Raw genomic sequence first — 24,330 nt, 5'->3', positions numbered from 1 at the left:
TTCACACAATCTGGCTTTTACTGATGGCATCTTGAGTGTGTTGTTTAGCATGTTCCTCCACCCCCTGTGCTTTCTGTTAATTGGTAACCAGCAGCAGTATCAGTAAATTCTAGTAGTCCAAGGCATTTTATATTGCTTTATGTGAGGAGACATTTAAGACTGTTTAAAGATTCATCAGGAAGGTCAGGTATTTTTAGCCTAACCCATTCACTCACTAGGTTTTCATTGAATGATTAGCTTTTCACTGGATGATTCTAAGAGCCGTGACTGATTATGGCCTGGATTCAGGATTTCATTTTCATTGGGGATGATAAAAATACTATAATTTTGTCAATTTTCTGTATTGACTAGCTGATATTAATAGAAATTTGAAAAAGCACTTTCTTATAATAGCTGTTTGGTGATTCTGAAACTGGTAGACAGGTAGGTAAAAGTACTTGATTATTTTCTTTTTTTTAAACCAAATTTCAGAAAATAAATTAGTTCTCTAGTCATCTAGTTTTCTCCAAAAATTATCTATGAGAGGTTTTTAAAGTATCATTATGAACTTATAGATTGGAACTGAACTGATATGCTTTGATTTAATGCAGTTAAAATTTTTATGCTCATAGTTCCCCACCTTATATCAGAAACACATTGTGTCAGAGTCCCTCTTCTTTAAGTCTCAAATGTACTCCTGAATGCATTTTTAAGCTTTTTATTTTTTCTTACTCTTACAATAGGTAATCATTCTGCTCACTTCTTATTGGTCAGAATTAATCACATAACTCTCATCTATGCACAAGAGAGTCTGAGAAGTGTAAAATTGAGAGATTCTATGGAATATGGTGGAGGGAACAATATTGAAGGACAATCACCAGCCCTAACAGGGTCCCTTCATGTGCCTGAGTAATTCTGTCAATATTCTCTCTTTGAGTCTTATAAATTGCTCATTAGATGATTTGAAAAACATTTTAGTTATAAATGAAAACATGCTCACTGTAAAACAAAAATTTTAGAGGTATATAAAATATAATCTGAAAAAAAATCTCCATCACTACCATCTAACATTTCACTCCAGGGACAAACATAGTTGACAGTTTGATATTTTTCCTTCTAGGCATTCTAGTATATTTTTATGAATACATATACACACACAACCCTCTACAAATGCATGTTTACATATATATTTTTTCAAATAAAGTTATATACTAAGTTCATAATAATTTATTCTCCATAAAGTAATTTGACTTTTCTCTTTATAATTTTTTGTACTGACATTTCATGGCAGTATATAGTATTAGTCCATGACATAGATAAATCTTTAAACATATTCTTCATTGACAGACTTTAAAGAAACTATTGTGATTTAAATTAATATCTAAGCTGAATTGATGAGCTCTGAGCTCTATTTAGATCTAAGACAGCAAATCTGATGATTGATACACTTTGTGATCAATCATCACCTATGTTTCTAGAAGGGATTGGTATATTTGATTTAGTTGAGGTATCCCAAGTTTCTTGGAGCAGGATCCAGTTAATAATGATCAAATTGCTCACATTTTAAAAGAGCTTACTTCACACTTTCCAAGCTTCCATGCTATTTTTGCTCCTTTTTATAGTTCTGGAAAAAAGTAAAGCAGGCTTCATCGACCTCAAATTACAGATGAAACCATTGCCCAGTATGGTAGAGCACACAGGAGACTGGTGACTACTGGCCGCATAGACCTCAGAAGGATGCAGAGTGCCCTGACCTTGTTCTTACGGTTCACATGATAGTCCTGCTTACCGTGGGCTGCTCTTTCACTGACACAGTCAGACATGGCTTTCGCGCTTCTGAAGACAGTAATAGATACACTGTCATTATTTTTCGGGTCTCTAAGAAGAGTCCTGATTGGTTTAGAAGTAGTGTCAGTCTGCAATGGTCTGAGAACTTATGAATGGGATGAAGATCAGCTAATCCAAACCCCTTAGGGCACTGGGGTACACTGGATCCAAATTTACACTGCACATCAGCGGCCAAACAGGGCCAGCAGCCTGTGTCTCTTGCTCATATCCTAGTTCTTTCTGCTGCATCTCACCGAGACATCAAAAAGATCTGAAGGAGGCGTTATCACTAGTGTCAGCATGCTCAGCGGACACAAAGTCAAGGGGTGACCCAACATGAGCTGGGTAGGAGATGTGACACAAACTGGCGCATGTCCTAGACTGAGAAAACCACAAAGAGAGAGGTGCCGGGCATGGTGGCAAATGTTAGGGGTGCTAAAGGCCCTAGGTGAGAGAGAGAAAGACAAAGAGAAAAGAGAAAAGAGAAGGGGAGAGGAGAGGAGAGGAGAGGAGAGGAGAGGAGAGGAGAAGAGAAGAGAAGAGAAGAGAAGAGAAGAGAAGAGAAGAGAAGAGAAGAGAAGAGAAGAGAAGAGAAGAGATCTACTCTGTAAAGAATCTCCACACCTCTATTCAATAATCTCCCACTCATGGTCTTGCTTAGACATTGTCTATTTTTGTGGTGTGGTGAGATTGTATGGAGATTCAGCTCTTGGAGACAGACCATCATGGCATGAGAGCAAAGTCCCAGGAATTATACAGACAGAGGTTCAAATTCCTTAGTACTTAATCCCTATGATCTAGGGGGTCCTGCAGAAGTAGCAAGCCTCTTTATGTCTCAATGATCTCAGCTCTAGAATGGAGACCAGAGAGCACCATAGCTGAGCTGGGAATATTATATGACAGAGCATAGGCAGAGACGAGAGCACAGAGCTTGAAATACCATGTGGGCTTCACGATGGGGGCTTTTATTAGCCACAAACATTTGCTGAAAACTTACAGGATGCAGGCTACAAAGTGGGGCACAAAAGTTAAGAAGACACAGTTTCACCAGGCAGAAACTCACAAGCTACAGACGAGGGATGGGCAGAGAGAAATAGCTCTCCTTTTAGATTTTTTTTTTGTCTTTTTCCTTTTCATCAATACCGGGGATCAAACTCACGACTGCCTGCTTGCAAGGCAGGCACTTATGCCGCTGAGCTAAATCCCCAGCCCCAAGATGTTTTTAATTTAGAAGGCTTCTAATATGAAGGCTGGAGCGCTCATGTGCTATATGTGCCTCCTCCAACATAAGAAAATCAGGATTCCAGCACAGCCATGAAATTCATCATCCTGCAAGCACCCTTAAAGAGTAAGGAGATATGAGGGACAGGCAGAAACACTGGCACATTACATTTGCAAGGCACAGACAGTTCTTCAAAGATCTGTCGGGACTAGGCAAGGATCGTGCATCACAATCTGTGTGGCAACATTGGTCCCTTATGAGGAACCTCCTGCTTGGGACCACTCTTGGCTTTTGAATTTAGGTAGGGAAGATTGATGTTATCAGTCTCCCATAATTAGGCCTACCTTTTGCTCAATAAAAGAAAAAAAAACCCTTCAAAATCATCCTCACATGTAGGAATCTACTTTCCTTTGTAGAGTACATTTCCCTTTCTGTTGTCAGTTTTAAGATTCTCCCTAGCTGCCAGGGGGTTTAGCTCAGCAGCATAAGTGCCTGCTTGGCAAGAGCGCGGTCATGAGTTTGATTCCTGGTACCAAAAAAAAAAAAAAAAAAGATTTCCCCTGGCAAAACGAAGGTGCCCTTTGTCTCCTTTGTGTTCATTCTACACTTCATTTGGGCTTGGGGACATCGGGCCTGGAACTGCAGGCTACTGTCCTAGTCTCTAAATGATGCTTGCTGGTTCTCAAATGGGAACCTAAGTTGTGCCTTTCCAGATCTTCATCCCCTTTCAGATCTTACAGTGTGAAATGTGCCCTCAGAGCCCGGCTGTGTCTGCCCACTTTCCCTATCTCTGAAGAGCAAGTTCCAGCAGGTTTGGGACTGTCCTTTTCCCACTGGGGGCTCCCCTAGAGAGAAAGACGTTATCTTATTCATAGACCCCCAATAAGCACCCGCTTACATGATGTGGCAAGAGCTATCATTACCGAAACCACATTTTCTAAACCTGTTATCAAAATTTCAAAGTTAATATGGTCTTGGAAAAGAGAAGAGACTTCGTGCAACAGAGCCCTGGCAGGGAGAAGAGGGACGTGTTGGGGCGAATGCAGGGATCAGACACTGAACTTCAGGAAAAAAGGGGAAAGTGGTTTGCTCTGAGAAAAGCTAAAAACAATAAGACTAACTACTCAAAATATATTCTGAAGAGTGCATACACATAAACGGGCTGGTTAGGGTGACTGAGAAGTCCTGAGCACCTCTGAGATCCCACAGAATTTCTGCTTGGGAGAACTGATTTTCTCATAACCAGGCTTTGCTCTTCTAATTAAGACAATTACCACCTGCTGAGGACTTTATGTCAGGTGCTATGCTAACTGTTCCACATGTCCTGTATCACTAAACTCTGGATAGATGCAAAAATGTTTTATCTATTATTGGTCCATCCGTCCATCCATCCATCCATCCATCCATCATTCCATCCATCCATCCGTCTAGCTATCCTTTCAGGCATCCAATAAACAGTTACTGAGAAAGTACTAGATCTCTGGGAGGACTACGATTAGACATTGGTCTTCTTCCTCTTACTGTGAGTAGAGGCGGCTCCCCTATAACCAAATGGCCCCAGGAGTCTGATAATATAATGTGGACTGATTTTTCCAGAAATCTGCCAACGGTCCCCTATTCCGGCCACACCTCCCACCTTGAGTTAGAAATTACAACCCATTCATTAATCCTACCTTAAAGTCCCAAACAGCGCTCTGCTTCAAGTGGTAATAAATATTTCATGCCCAATTGTGCTGCGTTCCTCACTGTGTTTATTAAATGGAGTTTCTCATAATTCCAGTTATTCATTTTAATAGGTCAGGCCTTGGCTGTGATTTAAACAGACCGCTGAGGAAACAGCCGTGGTTAAACATTGTAACAATATGGATTATTAATTTAATTGGCTGGCTATTACTTGTTTGGACTCTGAGCTAACACATTTAGTTCAGTCTCTGGTGGCCCATAAACCGCAAAGGTCGTGACTTTAACACTGAGAAGAAGGGGAAAAAGGAATTGAGGTTGAGATTAGGAGGCAAACTTACAGCATCGCGCCGGGAAGTCAGTGTGGGGAAGCGGCGGGCTTGCTGGAGGCAGTGCAGGGCAAAGGGGATTCATTTGTGGGCTCCTCATTAAAGCTTCAGCAACCACTGCTCGGTTGGTGTCTTCCAGGGACCAGCATCTCGCTTGGATTTCAGAGAGCGCCAACCCCTTAGTCGTGGCGATAGAATGCCCGTCCCAGTAAGGCCTTCCTTCCGGATGCCCAAGCCACACAACAGGCCTGTGCCCTGGAATGAGCCCGACTTCCTGCACAGCCCTTTCCCAGACGCCTGGACTCACAGCTGTGAGTCCTTGAGCCTTTCCAGTGCAAAAGGCTCTGGCCCTTTCCAGACACCAGCCACGTTTTCAGGGGTCCCAGGACCCCGAGAAGGCTGCACTCCATGATTTGAGGGGCTCCCCAGCTCTCACCTGAGGGCCTGCAGGTTTCCAGGTGAGCCTTCCTTGTCTGGTTCAGGTTTCTGCTTCAGCTGAACTGTTTTCACTTACAGATGGATTTACAGTCCTCTTGGGTTGATCCAATTGTGCAACCCGGCCCCCTCCTTGATGCTAGCTAGTATAAGCCCCACTCATTTCAGGCATTTTTGCTGGAGACTGGACTGAGGGTGTTGCAGGGAGCTGCAGAGCTGTATCACTGCAGATCCAGTCTCAAGAGAATGCTCAACCTCACTGAAGGCCTTCCAGGAGTCCCCAGGCTGAGCTTGCCCCAGGTGTCCTGTACTGGGGATTTTCCAGTTCTGAGCTGTCTGCTGACTTTTCCGTCCTTTCCACCTCTTCCTTCTCCAGGACAGCTGCACATACTCAGGGTCCACCAACTTCCAAGATGCTCTGTGGGCTCTGGGAACTTGGATGGGAGGAAATTGTATCCTGGTTTTTGGTAGTCTCTAGGTGGATTTTGGTGTTTCCTTTGCTTGTGAGTGTGGGAAACAAACCCTAGTATGTCAGCTGTCCCTGTGACTTTGTCTCTGTGAGAAATCAAGTTAGCTTTGTACTGCATTGCAGTTACTGCAGGTCTTGAAATACCACACAGCTCTACTTTGTCACTAGGCGAGCTGTTTGCTGGTCCTGAGATCCATTCTCATCTGTAGATACTTGCCGGAGCCAACTTGCCAACCCTGAGAAACTCAGGGCCTCAGAGTCCAGCCACCAAATAGTGAAAGTGTGAATTTCCATCACTGAGGGTCAGTGCCCAAAACCTTAGAGAATTCAGGTGTCCCTGAAAAACAAACTGGTGGTTCTTACAATACATTTGTAGTAATTTATCTTGGTGAGTCAGGATTCTCAACCCTTGAAACCAGGAGAATTAAGACCGAAATCAGCTGAGTATGCAATATGATGTGTGTCCTGCTCAGTCCGAGAAAAAGGTGTTACATTGGCCATGATGGAATCAAGACACAACCTTTATATGGATATGTCTTTAATGTAAGTTAGATTAAGATTGCCTATCTTTTGTTTAATGTTATTTAAAAATTTTTTTTATTAGTTTATGTTTTTAGTACTTAATGGTTACATTCCTTGTGTGGAGTTGGTGCTTAAATATAACATATCTTTTGTCTTTTTTTGTTTGTTTGTTTTTAATTTTAAAAGGAGTAACACAGATTAGTAAAATGAAACAAAACAGTGATGGGTCAGTAGCTAATCCACAATTGTTACTATCTTGCATAATCTTATTCTTTAATTAGTTGCTCAGGCTGCCAGCCTGAGGCTTGCAAAGTCAATCAAACAACTTAAACACCAGGTTGCTTCCTTCAGTTATTATCATCTCAGTCTGTGTCGTGTCTGGTTGCTTACAAGGGGTGTGTGGGGGGTGTTGTGTGGGTGGTGGCAGGGAGGCAAGAGGTGGAAGTGGCTTCCTTGCTGGTTCTCCCCGACAGGTAGGGCCTGCACCCAGCGCGCGGTTGTGGGGATTGCGTTCCTTCCTCCCTGTCCCTCCCTGGCCTGTAGAGACTGCACCAGTGCATGGGGCTGGGGCGGGGTGGGGCTGCACAGCTTCCTTCCTTTCTCTGTGCTGCTGGCAGGGCCTCCGCTGGTGCACAGTATGGGGACTGCGTTGCTTTCTTGCTGTCTCTCCGCTGCCGGCAGGGTCTCCATCCGGACATAACACTTAAATTCCTTTTCCCATCTCCTTCTTTTCCTCCCTTCCCCTGCTTCCATCTGTTTTTGTTTTGTTTGTTTGTTTGTTTTAGAGACCGAGGTGTTGCTGCTTAGCGCAGGCTGACCTCAAATTTGCATCTGTTCTCCTGCCCTGGCCTCCTGCGTGCAGGGGCACAGGTATGCACCACCATGCCTGGCACAGTCTCTCAACTCTTGATTCCCTTCCCATTTGAGAAAGATCCATCTCCCTACTGCCTCTTGTCTTTTATTTAGCTGTTTATTTATAATTTGGATTTCTTATATAAAAGAAACCATGCGATATTTAAGCTTGCGTGTCTGATTTATTTCATTTAACACTGTGTTCTCCAGGTGCATCCATCTTCCTACAAATGACTCGTTTATGTTTCTTTGATAGAGTAATGCTCTATTGTGTGTAAATTTAAATGTATTGACTTGTATCTTGTGTTTAGAAATTAGCACATAAATCACTCTATTTTGATGAGTATTCTAACATAATTGGCTTTTTAAAATCCTGTATATTTTGTTTTATCCATTAAAAAATGTTACTCTGAGAAAGAGTTCCTGGTTTTCCCTAGAGGACCAATTAGGTCACACAGAGCAATCCAGGGACCTCAGCGGACCTTGACATTGCCACGCTGTGGACTTTCTCAAGGAAGGTTCAGCTCTCTTCTCCCAATGGTCATGGCCAGGTGTCTGTTCATCCTCTGAGTCCTTGCCATTATTGCTCCCCTTGGCTGGCAAAAAAAGTGGGGAAAATGACAGCGGGGGCTTTGTTCCTCATATTTGAAAGCTTCAGGTCTGTCATTTGTAGCAGCAAGAAGTGATCAGGTTGGCCAGAGTGACAAGAAGTAGAAGAACAGCCCTCAGATTTGGAAACAATGTCGGTTTCCTGCCTCACAACCTGACGACTACTGGAGTTCTTGCAGTCCAAGGGAGGAGAGATTCCTTGGCTTATGTGACCCCAAGTCATGGCACAGGATGAAACATGGGCCGGGTAAGAAGACTTTCACACTACACCTGATGGACAGCCAGTGCCTACCACTGTGAACCACTGAGCACTTGGTTGAGTCGGTGAGCAAAGGAAGGAAGGAAGGAAGCACACTAAAGGATACGACGCTCGATTTTACATGTCAGCTCGCCTGGGCTAAGGGATGTTCCTGGGCAGCTGGTAAAACATTTCTGGGTGTGTCTGGCAGAGTTCCTCTGGAGGCGATGAGCAACTGAATTGGCAGACTGACTGAAGGAGAGGTAGGCATCAGCTACAGACAGTCTGGACGGGACCAGAAGGTGGAAAGAGGGTGAATGTACTCTCTGGGCTGCAGCGGGGCCATCCATCTTCCCCTGCTCTCGATACTGGTCCCCCTGATCAAAACTTCAAGCTCAGACCAAGCTTATTCTATTGGTTTCTCTGGTCCTCAGATCCCTGAACTTGGATTTTAGGCTTGGCCTGAATTAACCACTGATTTTCCTGGTCCTCTGGTTTGCAAGGTGGCAGATCATGGAACATTTTGGTTTTCATAATTGTGTGAACCAATTCCTATTGTCTCAGTCTCTCTCTCTCCAACATATATTTGTTCCTTTACATATACATATATATACATATACATATATGTCAACACACAGTGATGCTTTCAATGATGAAATGATAGACTGCATGTACAAGTGTGACAGTGGTTAGTGACACTGTATCATCTGGTGCCTTCGTAACTATTTTAGTTTTTAATGTATACTCTGAGGTTTGCACAATGATAAACTCGTGTAATGATGTATTTCTCAGAATATCACCATCATTAAGTGATACATGATTGTGTAAACACACACGCATATCCTACTGATTGTTTCTCTGGAGAACCTCGACTAATACAAAGGATTTATATAAATTTCTAAGCAAAGGTAGCATTTGGGAGGGATGTGTCTGCATGAATATTGTTGCTATCCCCTACAGTGAGTATGTATGGATGAAATTAGATTATAACAAATACCACAAATACCCCAGAGAAGAAAATAAGTCACGAAAGAGAGGCACATTTTTCTCTTTGGCCCCAACAGAAACCCCACACAGTTCTACAGTGCATAGGCCTTTTATAGCCCGCACCTGCCTGCCCCAGCAGGCTGCTTGCTGGCCTCCTCGCTTCTATCCCCTGTACGCTGTTCATGAACCCCGCAGTACTCAGTCTCTGCTGTGGTTAGAGGAAGAGGAGGAGAACAGGTGGAATTTTACCTGGAAAAACTAGATGCCAGTGGCTTTCCTAAGGACACAGATTCCAAAGCAAATCCTGGGAAGATGTGATTTCAGACTCCTACGAGAGAGATGAAAGAGTTTACCTTCTTTTCTCTGAGACCCCTGTCTATACCTTGCTAAATGGTGGGCTTTACAAGGCGAGATCTGGTCTCTGGGAAAAACAAGCTTGTCGACTGCTTTTTTGAGACCATTTACCTCTAGGAATTCTAAGAAAGAGCTGGTCAAACCATTCCTAAATTCACGGTTCTCCACATTGTCCCTTTAAAGTGGTGTGACTGTGTAAATCCTTGTACTCCCAGAAGGCTTGGTGGGTGTGTGGACAAGTCAGAGTAGAGAACTACTGAATTCCTGCTATGTTCCAGGCAGAGCGGAAGGTACACAAATAAATAAGTAATACGCTTGTGTTGCAAAGGGATACCTGGGTGGGCCCGAGAACTAGGCAAGCTCAGCCCAAGCTCTGTCAGAGGAGGTGTTTAAATCTGTGGGCCACCATTTGTGTGGCCTATTACCCAGTGTCCCTTGGATAGTTATCTCTGCTTCCTATGGGGTGGACTGTTGGCATGACCATGCCCATCCAACCAGTAACAACCTTCAGAAACACTCTGGGCTTGGACATGTCCAGGTGTTTATTTGGTTTTTCCTAGTTCTTGTTTTCTAATTGGTTTCAGATGTGACTACCCAATAGAGGCCCCAAATAAATAAAACAGATCATAAAATATGGCCAAGCAAAATGGGCATGAGTAATCCCAGAGTGCATGGAAATGCACTTCCAGAAAGGCTCATAAATAATGAGGTGGAAACAGTAGTCTATTTTCTTTTTAATGGAAAGCCAATTAGGAACCCTCTCTGGACTGGCGGGAAGGAGCCAGGTTCCTTTGTTCTGTGATGAGGAGGTGGGGGGGCGGTGGGGGAGGGGAAGCCACTACACTTGCCAGAATAGGGCAGAGAAAAACACTGTGGTCATTGGGCCTGCAGAGAGTGATGAAAGAGGAAGTCCAAAGCCTGGCCTTCCCATTCCATCGGAGCTGCTCTAACTCCTTTCCATTTTGTACAGGAAGCTCTCTTAGTCCAATGAACTAGCAGTTTATTTGGAGGCCTGCAGCAGTCTGGAGATGACTTGTGAACTCACAGAATTCTCTTGCATGGGCTTCCCTCAAGGCAGCCCCAGGGAGCGCCCCGCTGGTCTCCCACTAGCACCCAAAGGAGCCTTTTCCTCCTGCACACTCCTGAGTTGCTCTGCTTCTGTGATCTTCCCTCTCCGAGCTGATGATGTCCCCTATGGGACTTCCACGCAGCACACTGTTGATATCTCATCCCACTGAGGCACAGAAGCCAATGCCCTCCACTGTACATAGGAGGGAATTGAAAAAGAGAAATGTGACTTTCCAGAGTCACTCAGCTGCAGAAGGGTAGCGGTGGAAATCAGTTCCCTTCACTCTCCATGATCACCATGGCTGGTGCTTAGCTGGTGATCATAAGTGGGGTAATGGGGCCTCCCATCAAGCATGGTGGTTAACAGTACAGACTTTGAAGTTGAGGAGATCTCAGTGAAATTATTGACTCCATTGCTTAAAAGCTGTGTGTTCTTGGTCAGATTTCTTAATCACGCTAAGCCTGTGTCACCAATTGCAAAATAGTGATAATGAATTTAATTCTTTCCTGGCAAATGCCAATAAGTAACAGAGGTAACACTCATAGTCATGATTATGAGAAGACTCCATGACCAACCAGCCCTTTAGCACAGCCATGGGCTGCCACGGAACCCACCAAGGATTCAGGAACATCTCTGCTTTGTTCCCTCTCAGCAGAGCCAGTGCTTCTGCGGGATGTAGCTCAGTGTAATTTGAGGATTCAGGGAGGCAGTGTGGTAGGTGCAGCAACACCCAGCTCCAGGCTCCCGCTGGCCAGTGTGGATGGTGAGATAGCCCAGAGATGAAGATCTCGGTCGAAACTTCCTGGAGGACTGGAGGGCCTTCTGTGCTTCCTGACAAAAACTGAGTCATCAGGGGAAGGAGGAGGCCCCTTGGAGCCAGGTCTGCTCTTGCATATCCTTCAGAATTGTGCTTTTATGAAGAGAGGAATCCTCTGAGTAGCTCTGCTGTAGGAGCTCGGGCCTGGGCTTTTGGCAAATGGCCCCAGCTGGAAATTCTGTTCTTCCTCTTCATGGTGAGTTATTGGGAAATTTCTTAGAAATTTTTCTTTTTCTCTACTGCATCGGGCAAAGTACTGCTCATCCTTCCGTGAAGCTCCAAGGATTTCCTTGAAAAGCAGAGAGGTCTAGAGGGTGGTGAGGAGTTAGGAGATGTGACTGTTGGTGTTTGCTACTGGCCTTCTGTGGAATGTGGACGTGTTCTACTACAGTTGTAGGTCACTAGCTTGGCAGGGCAAGGAAGGATGGAATATTTGTGAAATGCACAGGGGGATTAACAACATGGCCCCTCGTTCATTAAGGGTTGTCCTGGTTTCTTCATTATACAGATGCAGAACCCAGGGCTCCAAGAGGTGATGTAACACATTCACTCTCAGACTCTGCATCTTCTGGAGTTTGATGATTGCTAGCAACAGAGACTCCTTTGCAAAGATCCAAGAAAAAGCTGAGTAGGGACAAGGATGTTGTCAGTGTGGAGTTTAGAGATAGGAGGAGCTCATAGACAAGCATACTGTGGATTATAGCAAGACATAGCAAGATTATAGCTTTAACTCACTACCCTACTCAATATTTACCCTCTGGGGAGAAAGACTTGATGGATTTGGCTGGGTTACTTGGTCATACTTTGGGCAAGGAGGGCATGCAGCATTGAAAGGTAGTCCTTTCCGTGGGCTGGGGTTGTGGCTCAGCGGCAGAGCATTTGCCTAACACGCGTAAGGCCCTTGGTTTGATTCTCTGTAAATGCACATGCACATGCATGTGTAGGCACAGGTGCACATGAATTGCAATAATCCTACCCATACTGAATGCAGTGGGAAAGGAGTAATCCCTAGAGAAGAAATGTGGTGCTGTTACCAAAAGTAGGGGTAAGACGTATATGCTACTAAGCTGGTAAATACAACAGTCTTTAGTCATGGTCGGCCAGTGACTTGGCTGCATTCAAACCAGGAGTGACCCTTGTGGCTACCACTGTGCCACACACTGGCCCTCCATTGCCAGGATCCCCAAGCTCTCTGTCCAGACCTGCAGCTTCCCCTTTAGAGGGCCCCATGATGCCGGAGCTGCTTGGGAAGGGCTCATACCCTGCTGGAGAGGAAATCTCTGAGGAGGGCAGAGGAAGGGGAAGTGAAAGAGATAGAGTCAATTTAAGAGCAAGCGAGTACCATGGAGAAGTGGGGAGAAGCTGCGGCTTTTTCAACGTGGGAAAATGACCGATTACTAGGGAGTTTTTTGGGGGGGGAGGGGAAGAGATAGAGACCAAACATAGGGAGGAATTAGAGACGCAGGACCCTTGAAATGATCTTAACCAACCAACAGTCTAAAAACTGAGTGGTTAAGGATATAGCTTGTCTAGTATACAAAAGGCTCTGGGAAAAATTGAAAAATAAAGGAAACCGTCAGGGTAGACTTTAGTGCTTTAAAGTACTTGCGATGTCTTAGATTATAAAACATTTAATCAAGGAAAGGTTAAACTTTGCAATTATGAGTTAAGGAAATGTAAAATGGGGGTACTATATAACTCAAAACCTGCATTTGAGAAGTTTTAAATTTAGCTGAGAGTTTCCTGGCAGCTAAGGCAAAAAGGCAGACATGATAGGTTATAGAATTTTCACTGTCTTGTAAAAGGAAGTGAATCTGTAAGTCCAAAAACACAATTTTTCTCCTGTTATTAAAAAAGGAAAAAGAAGGGGCTGGGGATTTAGCTCAGCGGCATAAGCGCCTGCCTTGCAAGCAGGCAGTCATGAGTTCGATCCCCCGTACTGATGAAAAGGAAAAAGATTAAAAAAAAAAAAAAAAGGAAAAAGAAAAGACAATTCTGTGACACATTAGCCAGTAGAAAGACTTTCCTCTCTAATTCTACTGAGCACGAGAAACCTTATTTCTAAGGCCATTATCACATGAACTGTGGTGGAAAGGAAGGTGCCTCCCATCAAGTGCCCTCTCAGGGTCTGAAAAGCTCCCAAGGGCTGCAGGTGAAAGGCCTCTCCCGGGCTTTGCCTCTGCACACTCTTGTCATGCAGAGTGAGGCATCTCCAGAGCCTATCTCCTTCCTTAACTCCCTGCAGATGGGCTTCCAGCCGGGTTCGCACAGTGCGGGGTGCTGGAGCCAGAGGCGCTGGGCATTTCCCTCTGTTCCTACTGCCTTGGCAGTGGCTCAGGCAGGGTATCAGTTCCTCTGTGGCCCTGGATCTTTTGGTTAGACCTCTGTGGGTTTCTGGCTCACTCTGGTAGCCCCAACTCTTTCCTGTGTCTTTCCAGTCGAGGGTGCTGGTGGCTTCTGCATGGCCCATCGCTAGGTTGACTTGGTGACCTGTTTGCCCTTCTGCACTCCGACTCCCGAAAATCCATAGTTGCCTATACTTTCAAACTTGGTACTATCAAGCATAACAGAATAGAGGAAAATCAGTCAAAACAAGATGGTGAGAGCAATACAGAGTTTCAAATCAAGTTAATAGGAAACCAAAGTGGGTTACTATAATATATCCTGCTATTTTTTAATTTATTTTTCCCTTAATTAAAAGGATAAAAATGAAAAAGTAGATAATAAAAAGGAGATTGAGATAAAAAAGAGGGCATAACAACAAAACAGCACAGGTCAAAACATAGCCATTTAAGCAAAATAGTATTTCACCACAAGATAATCTCGACATAATAGTAGTTACCATAGTGTCTCTTCCTTTAAAATCTTTGGGTATAACTTCGTATACTAAAAGATATAACTGCATATATATTTAAGTGTATAAGATAGATAACCATATTACTGAGTTTTGTTGGATCACTGAACAAAACTGTTTGCAGTCTCACTGTTTGAAAGTCCCCTCTATATGCTTTAATTTTGTAACTTCAACAACTATTTCTAAGATGACAATATGTAATTAACTAGTGATGTCCTACTGTTTATTTTTTCTGAAATTCTGTATAACTTGTACCCTTTTTCTGTTTTTTTTTTTTTTTCTTTTTTCTCCTTAAATAAAATTAAAAAAAAAAAAAAAAAAAAAAAAAGAAAGAAAGAAAATCCAATTCCTGTGGTCCAGTCTCTGGGTCTTCAGTACCCAGTGGCTTGGGTCACCTGGGTGGACTCTCCCCATTACTCTCCCTGACTGGTCAGCCTTGCCCCACGGTACGCCAAGATTGGCACCTTCTCTTCCCAATCACAGCAGCCCTCTTTGTCTCGAAGGCAGGGCCACCTGAAGGGAACACTTCTGCAGGTGTGCCCGGACAGAACCTGGATCAAAGATGGAGGAGGCAGAGGCTTGTCATTTGTCACCACTGCAGCAGACTCACTGAATCAAGGACTAGTTAGAAGCACGGCTGCGTTTACTCAGTGGCTATGTTTTTAGTACTGACCATGGTCTCACATCATGGGGGACCGAGCACAGAAGCGACTGCGGCCAAGGCCTCCAGGAACATGGGATGGTTCTATCGACCACCCTGGGCGTTCTGGAACAGATCCGCCGTTTCTCCTGAGTGCTGCTCCCCCCTAAATTCCTGAATAAACAATGGATTATTTTGTCCGCTGAAGTTTCTGTTTGCAAACGCAGTCATTCATCTCAAAGCTGTTCTGCTGAACATGGAGGGCGCAGGAAACAGGCCCTGTGCTGGGGGCGGAGGGAGCCCCCACTTGCAGGCAAGAGGAAGGCGCGGGTGACTCACCAGGATGCGTGAACGTTCTCGGGGAAGGTGAAGGCCTATTTGAATCCATTGCTATTTCTTTGCAAACTTGCAAAGGGGAAGAAAAAGGGCAGATCCAGGCTTCACAGGGCAGGAAACAGTGCTGGCTTCCCGGGCAATGACTTGCACTCCCCTGGGCTTGGCATTTCATTGTTGCATCTTGAAATTCTTAATTTTTTTTTTTTACAATAGGCCCCCAATTTTTATTTTGTGCTTAGTGGCTCAGAGTGTGAATGAAACATGTATCATTTGGGAATCCTATGTTATAAAAAAAAAACACAAAACCATAGGAACAAAGTTAGATATGGAGCTTTAGAAGTGGTACCTAGGAAAATAAAGTGCCCAGCAGAAACTAGGCCTCACTGACCTCCATAGTGGTCTTCAAACTGGCCTGGGGAGTCCCAGGGGTGGAGTGGATGGGAGTTTATCTAGGGGACCCGTCTCTGCTCCCCCTCACCTCTGATCCTTGCTTCACAAGCATAGCTCCACTTTGTCCTGAATTAGGAACTGAGCTTAAAGCTTCTTTTTAAAAAGGGTCCCATGACTCACAGTTTGAAAACCACTAGTTAGACAAACCACACCACACCAGGCTTTTTGTTGTAGGGAATTGTCTTATTTCAGAGGGCCCCAGGTGACCTGCTGACCTAGGGTGTCTCCAAAGCCAGGTAATAATAGGCCGTGCTCTAATCTAAGGAGACTCCACTGTATTTGCAGAGAGCTTTGAAATGTTCTGGGAAAAAAGCTGATCAGATGTGCCAGGTATTATATTCACAGAGAGCAAAACCCTCCCAACTCTTTATAAAATGGATTAAGCCAGTTTCTAAGGGCTGCAGGTCTGTGTGATCTTAATCCCACTCCTTACTCCTGATTCACCACCTTCCTCTTTGTTTCTAGGATGTGCACCTTCTCGCGGGACCCCCCTTCTCCCTTGGGAAGAACTAAGGGGCACCTTCACCCTCGAGCCAACCTCACCAGTGCTTCCATTTTTCTGCGGACACATTTCACATTCATAGGCTCTGATCCGATGGAGGGAAATTGGAACAAAATATGGTAATTATGCCATTGTGCATTCAGAGACTCAGACTGGAGCGGCAGATGGGAAAAGTTGTGGATCACAACCCCGTGCGATATTTGACAGAGTATCAGTCAAATATAGCTCATCCAGATCCGTGTTCCTGTCAGCCCCTCTTCGCTAAAGTTAATTTAAAGTGACAGGAGCAACCTCAGTTCTTTGCAAAAGGGTAACGTTACCTTTGTGCTGCCCCTCCAGTGGTCACCCAGACAGAGACCTCCAGGTCATGGATTTTGAAGGATCGGAGAGACCTCAGGTAAGCAAGTTGCTCCGGAGGGTCTCTGGGTTCACTCTCCTGTGGAGGGAGAGGTGTCCATGGGCACCTGCTCCCAAAAGAACCAACCATCCAGCATGGTGTAGGCACAGAGGATGTCACCCAACATTGTTTTTCTTCACATGAGAAGATATCATAGAAGGTTCCCCAGCAGGTAGAGGCCCCGAGCCAGCCCTGCTACCATGTGTAGCTTTACCTGGGTTGTTTCCCGTTTGATCTCTCTTGGTTCTTTCTATCTCACTACACCATGTATAGACTCACAGAAAACCACAACCTTTGGGACTGGTCCATTCCACCAGCACTCGTGGCTTCTGAGCTTGCTCCACAGGGATGTTATTGATGGGAGAGAGGATTACGGCGCAAGAGTTCAACTCCATCCCTTATCACACCAGCTTGCCTGCCCTTGCAGGCATGTGGGAAGCTAGCTTTGTTCATCTGCCTTTATGGGGGAGGGTAGACACACCGGAAAACCTGACCTATCAACCATTAAAGATAAGCTCTGTCTTTTCAGGGGCTAATAAACCTTTAGCCACTGAAACTCATTTCATTGGCCACCTTCTTCCAGAAGCCTCCATACACATCGCTGAAACTGTCATTCTCTTACGCTCAGGCCAGTCTCTGGAGTCTCTGTACCCTTCTGTTTTTGTACCTACTGCATGGGCATTGTAACCTTTTTTTTTTTTTTTTTTTTTGCTTCTTGAATTTCTCTTTCTAGCTGTGATTACCAAGCTTTAACAAAATTAAACTGAATATCTGAACTGCTTATTGAATAAACAGCTCAGGTGACCTTACCTATAGATTATAGGTGATAGATCATCTATGGATTTTAGGTGATTTCCTATAACTGTCATGATCTTTTCCTCCAGTGGATAGTACCAAGGATGGACACATCTCTTGCTTCTCCTTTGTCTCTTATGAGATTCCCCGTACACTGGAAGTCTGCTTTGAGAGCCCCTCTTTCCAGGATCTGGCCAGGACCATTTGTATGAACACCTTCTGCTTTCACTCGGACTTCTGGAGCTCAGTGACTGTTCCTGACTTTCCTTTTTACTGATTAACTGGCATCCTTGAGACACAACAAAGAGAAGAACGAAATGATGGTCTTCAAAAAGAAAATGGTTCACATCTCCGCCTTTTTCTCCCCAGGAAATTCCTGAATTCTTGTGCAAATTCACCTCAGCTATAGCTCTGTGTGCCAAGAGAAATGGAGAGAGGAAACCTTTGAGGGGCCATACAATGACCGGTTTCCTCACAGGACAGCCAGTACCTCCTTGACTTGTGTGTGCCCCTCAAGTGACGCTTTCCTGAATGGTAAGTCCTGCCCCAAGAGGGCTCACTGCATCTATCTGCAGTCATCCAGACAGCTGGGAAACTCTGAACTCCTCCAGATGTTCATCTAAGATGACTGAGTGTGGGCTCTGACTTCACGGAGCTGCCACTTCCCGCGGGAGCAATGTGACCAGATGGAGGCACCCATTCTTCCTGGTTGTTGCTGCCACTGGTTTGGCATTGTCGAGGTCTTCTGCTTCTGGGAACAGACCAAGTATGGAGAGATTGCTCGGCCTGCATGGTTTCTGGATGAATAGCTGTGTCATAATGGCAACCACAACATTAGGGCTCCTCCAGGAACTGACAGCAGAAGATGGCTCTGTGTGTCCAGGGATTGACCCAACAGTCCTTGCTCAACCCTTCAGGGTTCCAGCTCCAAGGAGAAAGGAGGAGGAAGGAGGAGACGGGAGATCAATGGCAGCCTTGTCTTGGGCTCACAAATGGCTAATTAATTAATTACACTACAAAAGAACTGGTTGAGCAGGTGCTCCCAGTACTGTTAAGAAACTACTAAAAGCTGACAGGGGAGGGATGGCAGGGCAGGGCCAAGAGGTCAAGAAGAATCTGCAGGGAGAGAAAGTCAAGCCCTGTCTTCTCAGGTTGAGGATGTGTAGATACAGATTGTTTCAGTAACCTATTGTATATAACTACCCCCAAACCATGGTCATCCACAGCAGCTTGTTTTTCTTACGACTCAGCCTGCTGGCCTGGGCTCAGCTGGAGTTTCTTCTATGCTCCCTGCCATCCGTGGGCACATCAAGATGACTCTATTTCTTAGCTGGGAGATGTGTGTGTACAGCAGCCAGGCTTCGAGTCCAGTGCCCAGAAGATTCTAGGGAAGTGTTCAACGGCAGAGTGAGTGGCTGAGCACCCACAGAAGCCTGTGATCTGTGGGCAGCTGCAGCTCACCTGGCAGGTGGCGGGTGCTATGCTGGTGGGAGGCCCCTCAGCAGAAGTAGGGAAGAATGTTCCCTGACAATATCGCAGTGAGCTCTGGGACCCACAGAAGCACACTCTGGGGCTTTGTAGATGCAGGCCCCGGGACAGGGAAAGGGACCCATTGTCCACATCGTCTTGCATACCAGAGGGAGATATTCCTCATTCCTGACTGGAAAAAAGGAACTTGGTTCCCATTCTTGCTTGTTGGACTTTTGAAAGGGTGGGAGAGAGGCCACAGAGAAGAGAACTGGGAAAGTGGGGTGTTAAAGAGGAACTTTGGACTGGGAAGCCAAATCCTAGGAAATCCAGTGTGCTTCCAGCACCTGAGGCTGCATGGGAGAAGGGTACTGTGTGGCCAGGGATGCTGTTAGCTCTCTGGAGCATCAGGAGGGATGGAGGCTGCTCCAGCTACTGAGAGGGATTCCACACAATGGTGAAAAATCTGCCAAGGGAGAACAGACCCCTTGGCTGCAGGACACTGTGAAGTAGGAGGAGCAGAGGCCATTTAAGGCAGGTAAATTGCTATCAACCATCCCTCCTAATTCGGTGGCTCCCATCAGCAGCAGGCTCCTCCCCTGTAATGGCAGTCATGCTAGTTTCCTACTGGTCCAGTAACAGATCACCATAGACTTAGTGGCTTAGTACGGACGCACAAGTCTAGATCATAGATCCACAGCTACATTTGTTCTGCAGGCTTCAGGGAAGCATTGGCTTCCCTACCTTTCTGGGTTGCAGATGCTGCCTGCTTCCCTGACTTGTGGCCCCTCCTCGTGTCACTCTAACCTCTCCCTTCTATAATTGCATCCCCTGTCTCTGACTCTACCCCTTTTCTAAGGACCCTTGTGATTACATGGGGCTCGCCTCGATAATCCAGGATAACCTGCCCGCTTCAAGATCTTTTACTTAATCATACCTGTCGACTCCCTCTTGCCGGAGGGTAACATATTCACTGGTTTCAGGGATTTGGATGTAGAGCGGGGCACCCCAGAGAAATTGGTGTCAGCCTGAGACCTTGGACACTGCTTCTCTCTGGAACTCTCTGCCTGTCAGATGAAACAGCAGGACAATACTGCACAGTTTTGTCAGTTCTGGGAGGCGCAGAACCTAGCCTTCTTGAACATTTGTATTGTGCAAATCTGAGGGTATGTTTCTGGTTTTCAAGTATAAAATTATAAGGCCTAGGCTGCATACCTTGTGTGACATCAGATATTGCCCTACCTCTCAATCATGAGGGCCCTGCTGGGGAAGCCGCGTGTGCAGAGGAAATCCTAGCGGACACCAAGGTTCTGGTACTGGACTCAAGCCTCAGCGCCTAGGGGAAGACCCTGAAGGAAAGTCTCCTGCCAGTCAAGGAAATTTCCATCAGGCCAGGCTCTGCCTGGAAATTTCTCCTCCAGAGAGGATACCAGGATCCACTTCTGTCTTCCAGGAATGGCTCCAACCGGGATCCTTGGCCCATCCTGTGGGACCTTGCCTGGACTCTTCTCCGACCCAGCCCTCAACAGCCTGAGACCAAGCTCCATGTCCCAGTAGCTCCCAGGGAGGCGGCACTGAGGCACATGGTGATTCTGGAAGCTCTGCTCCAGACCCAGGCGTCAGTGAAGTCCCCGAGGGCTCTCCTCGGTGGGGAACTCTAGAGTAAGAGAAGAGGTGAGATAGGTGGATGTGCCGGTCACAAACTCTATCCTTTCCTGTCACCTGTGTCTAAATTGCACCAGCCAAGGGAGAAAGCATGATATTCAGGCTTCTGCTGACTGGCAGGCGACTGCACAGGCTTCATCAGGGCCTGGCCAGGTCCTCAGCAGAGTCAGGAGGGGAAATCGGCAGTGCTTCAGGCCAGTCTTGGTGTCGCCAGTGTGGGCTTCCACAGGCCTGTGGGCAAGGTCCCATCCACTTCCTCCTGTGGCCAGCCCCTTGGCCCCAGAGCGTCCCACAGAGCAACCATGGAAGGGTGGACGCTGCCCTCCCTGCATTTAAACACCCTCCAGGGCTCTCGTGAATGTGTTCCTTTCCCCTTGGGTAAGGAATAATGAAAGCAAAGCTGTCACTTTCCTGAGTGGACATATTTTATGCTGACTCAGAGTTTCTAGAGCTAGTATTAATAGGAACCAAGTGACACTTAGGAAGAGGAAGAGAAAGGTTTGGATTTCCTCAGATGGAACTCCAAAGTACATTTTGAGCAGAAAAACCTATTTGAATGGTTCCTCCTGCCGAGAAAAAAAAGCAGTAATAAAAACTAAAGTCATTGCAAAGTCATTAAAAGCAGCTCGAAGCAGCGTGTTCCCGTTTCTGACAATGTGCTGCACAGCCAGGGCGAGGGGCAAGTGTGAATATCTCTTACTCCTGAGACTTCACGTTCCAAACTTTCTGTGGGTCAGTGTATTTCTCAGTTGTAAAGTCAAAAGCATAAGAGCTTTGGAAAACAGGAGATTTACCGCCTGGCTTCATTATTGTCTTCTGCGTCTCTTACAGCGTCTCTAGTAACAAGAACCAGGTTTCCAGTTTGATGTTCAAGCCCAGTTTGGAAATAAGGATGGAGACTTTGCAACTCAGCACCTTGCAAAACGCAGGATGGATGGGAGAAAGGAGGAGAGGAGGTAGGGAGAGAGAGGAATGGCCAGTCTTTCCAGAGGAGGGCGGAGCAGCAGCAGCAGGAATGTTATATCTGGAATGTTCTCTCTCTCCCTTCCTCTGTCTCTCTCTCCCTCCTCCCTTCCCTCCCTCCCTACATCTCTCCCTCCTTCCTTTTCTTGTTTCCTTCTTCTCTCTCCCTTCCTCTCATGGTGCTAGGGACTGAACTCAGCAATTTACCGTGCCACATCCCAAGCTCAAGGACTTTTCTTTATCCAGACATTCTCAAGATTTTGTTTATTCATATACGCTCCTTGACCTGTAATGGTGTTGCATCAGATAAGCCTGTTTGTAAGTTGAAGCTATAAGTTGAAAATCATTTAGCACACCCAATCTTCCAAACAGCCCAGCTCTTAGCAACCCCATAATGCTGGAGACTACCAGTTGCTTATCCTGAGGTCACCTGGCTGACAGGTTGGGTGTCACTGCCCAGCACTATATTACACTGTGTATTTTTGTTTTTTATTTTTTTCCTTTGAGACAAGGTCTTGCTATGTTGCCCAGGCTGGTCTTGAACTCCTGGGCTCAGGATTGGCCGAGGAGCTGGGACTACAGGAATGTGTCACTGTGCCCAGCTTCTGTACTGCACATTTCTATCCCAGGATAAGATCAACCCTGCAAATTTGAACCTCAGTTTCTACTGAATGGAAATCATTCCACTCCATCATCAAGTCACAAAGCTGTAAACTGAACCACCTCCAAGTCAGGATTGTCTCCAGTTACGTACATTTCCAGAAGCAGAATCCACCCTCCTTTTCCCCAAGCGCTGCTGTAAGCCAGAGCACAATCTCTAACAGGTAAGTGCTGCTGCTCTGAAGCCCATGCCTTGGCATCCTGCTGACCTTCCTCCTCCCGTATGCCCTGGTGCAGCTCAGTAGGCAGCTTTCAAGCCACACATCTACCCCAACTCCTCAATATGCCAGCGAGGAAACTGAAGTCTTGAAAGGGAAGCAATCACTGGAGAAGGTGGAGAAGGCTTCTCCATGTCATGGGCCATGGTCTGGTGGAGATGGGCCTGAAGCGTAGGTGTGAAGTGAGGTGGGAGGCAGGGGGCATGGGTGCTTGTGTGACAGTGCCCAGGAGATGACCTTGAGGCAGGTGACTGTGGGTTTGTAAACAGCATGGTTCCAGGGATTGGGTCCCCACAGTTTCCCCTATATCCCTTTTCTGTTTCTCACCAGCTGCTACAATTCTAGGGTTGCTCTTGAGACTGAGGCTTATGGGGACAACACCACAAAAGGTGGTTACAACTTACACATTTCCCTCAAGGGCAAAGGCACCAAATGCAAGTAGCACCCACTTTAGAAAGCCTTCCAGTTCAATCATCATCTCGCACTGGTAGCAGGACTACGGCAGAACCTGGGTGTGCAGGGAGGTAATGATGAGGGGAGTGACCGGATGTGAGTTCTGCAGCCTCCCCAGGGCTGGGAGGCAGGGTAGGAAGGTCTGCTGATAGCACAAGAATTTGAAAACCAACACTCAACCCAATTCTAACCCTACCACGGAAGCCTTATCACTTATTCATCTGGTAATAAGCCATTCACCTTAAATCTTCGTTTCTGTATCGTTTCTGTTGGCAAAGATGTCATGGAATTAAAATCAACTGTGTTACTCTATTTCTGCAACCTTGCCTTGTTTCCATGGCCCACCTAGTTTGGGCTGCATCAGACCAGATTCTTGGTTGCAAGCCTTGGATTGAAAGAGATTGTGTTTGTTGAAAGACTATTGGGGAGTGACAGCGTTGCCAGGAAGGCAGAACTACCCATGCAAACTGTCCTCTGCACAGTGGGTACCACTAAGACAGTGCCCAGCTGCTGCATGCTGCCTCAGAAAGTGTCTGGGGCTGCCAGGGGCACTGCCAGAGTGAATTCATCATCACTTTCCTCTGTCATGAGATCCATTTTCTGCTTGGAGCTTCTGGAGAAGCCAACTGCCCATTTCCTTGGTCCCTGGCAGCTAAGGGTTCTCTAGAGCTGGGGCTGGGCAGCCACATGGCAATGCCCATTGCAGACACCATCTCAGAGGGGTAGACCTCTCTTCTCTGTCAGGTGTCTCTTCCTTTTCTCCAAACACCTGAGAGTCACCTTCAGGGAGTCTCTCTGGATTTAAGTCTTTCCTACTCTGAGCAGGTAGGTTATCTTTGCGTTGCTTTCTGTTTAGTACGGATAAACAGCAGCCCCATTCTTCTCCAGTGCAGCCCTGTCCTGTGCAACAGTATGCTCACATTTTTGTGAACCGTACCTTCTGGTAGAGTGTCACCCACACTTTGAGCCCTTGAGGAAGTGACCCGTGCTTCTACATAAGTGGGAAGCATGATTCTCCTCCTGAACTACTTTCTGAGCATTTGACAACTCAGTCTGGCATAGGCTGTGGCAGTTACACATTCCTGTTGTTACCACCACTGCTGCAGGGTCTAAGACACATTTCCTAGATGCCAGGCATTGTGCTAAGGCTCTAACCCAACGTAGCTCATTTAATTTCTCCACTTAACGAATACACAACTGTTGCCCAAAGCCACACAGCCAGGAGAACTTGGGATCTGAATACCAGGCAACCCCACTTTCATTCCACTCCATGAAACCCAGTCCTCCATACCTCCCGTAAGGAAACAGAAAGCTGTCTCTGGCTGCCTTTCCCCCAGGGATCCAGATACTCTGAGAAGCAGCCGATTGTGAGGGCCCCCGTGCCTGACTGACCACTCAGGGGATGGGCCCTGGGCAAGCAGACAGGGACACAACAGCCCAGGGCCACTCAGTGGGCAGCAGGGGAGGGACGCAGCTCCAAGGATGGGTTAAGGGCTGGGAGGCAGTGGGAGCTGTTCACACCCTGGCACTGTGGAAGTAAA

General features: G+C 46.2%; 1 long non-coding RNA gene across 3 annotated transcripts; it reads left to right on the top strand.

The window, feature by feature from the left end:
* The first annotated feature begins 5,360 nt into the window (after nt 1-5,360).
* LOC134475213 (uncharacterized) lies at nt 5,361-23,101 on the top strand. Of its 3 annotated transcripts, XR_010046235.1 has the most exons (7): nt 5,361-5,495; nt 16,135-16,290; nt 16,511-16,568; nt 17,733-17,897; nt 20,284-20,504; nt 21,327-21,451; nt 22,088-23,101. It is a non-coding gene; the product is annotated as an uncharacterized LOC134475213 (long non-coding RNA). The 3 variants fall into 3 exon arrangements; XR_010046236.1 differs by lacking the exon at nt 17,733-17,897; XR_010046234.1 differs by having other exon boundaries at nt 17,733-20,504.
* Nucleotides 23,102-24,330: the final 1,229 nt, after the last annotated feature.

This window comes from Cavia porcellus, unplaced genomic scaffold, assembly GCF_034190915.1.
Source record: "Cavia porcellus strain 051 isolate PalLab524CR breed Dunkin Hartley unplaced genomic scaffold, mCavPor4.1 scaffold_2, whole genome shotgun sequence".
NCBI lineage: Eukaryota > Metazoa > Chordata > Mammalia > Rodentia > Caviidae > Cavia > Cavia porcellus.
Note: the sequence above shows the minus strand (reverse complement) of the source record. Positions and strands in the feature narration are given on the sequence as shown.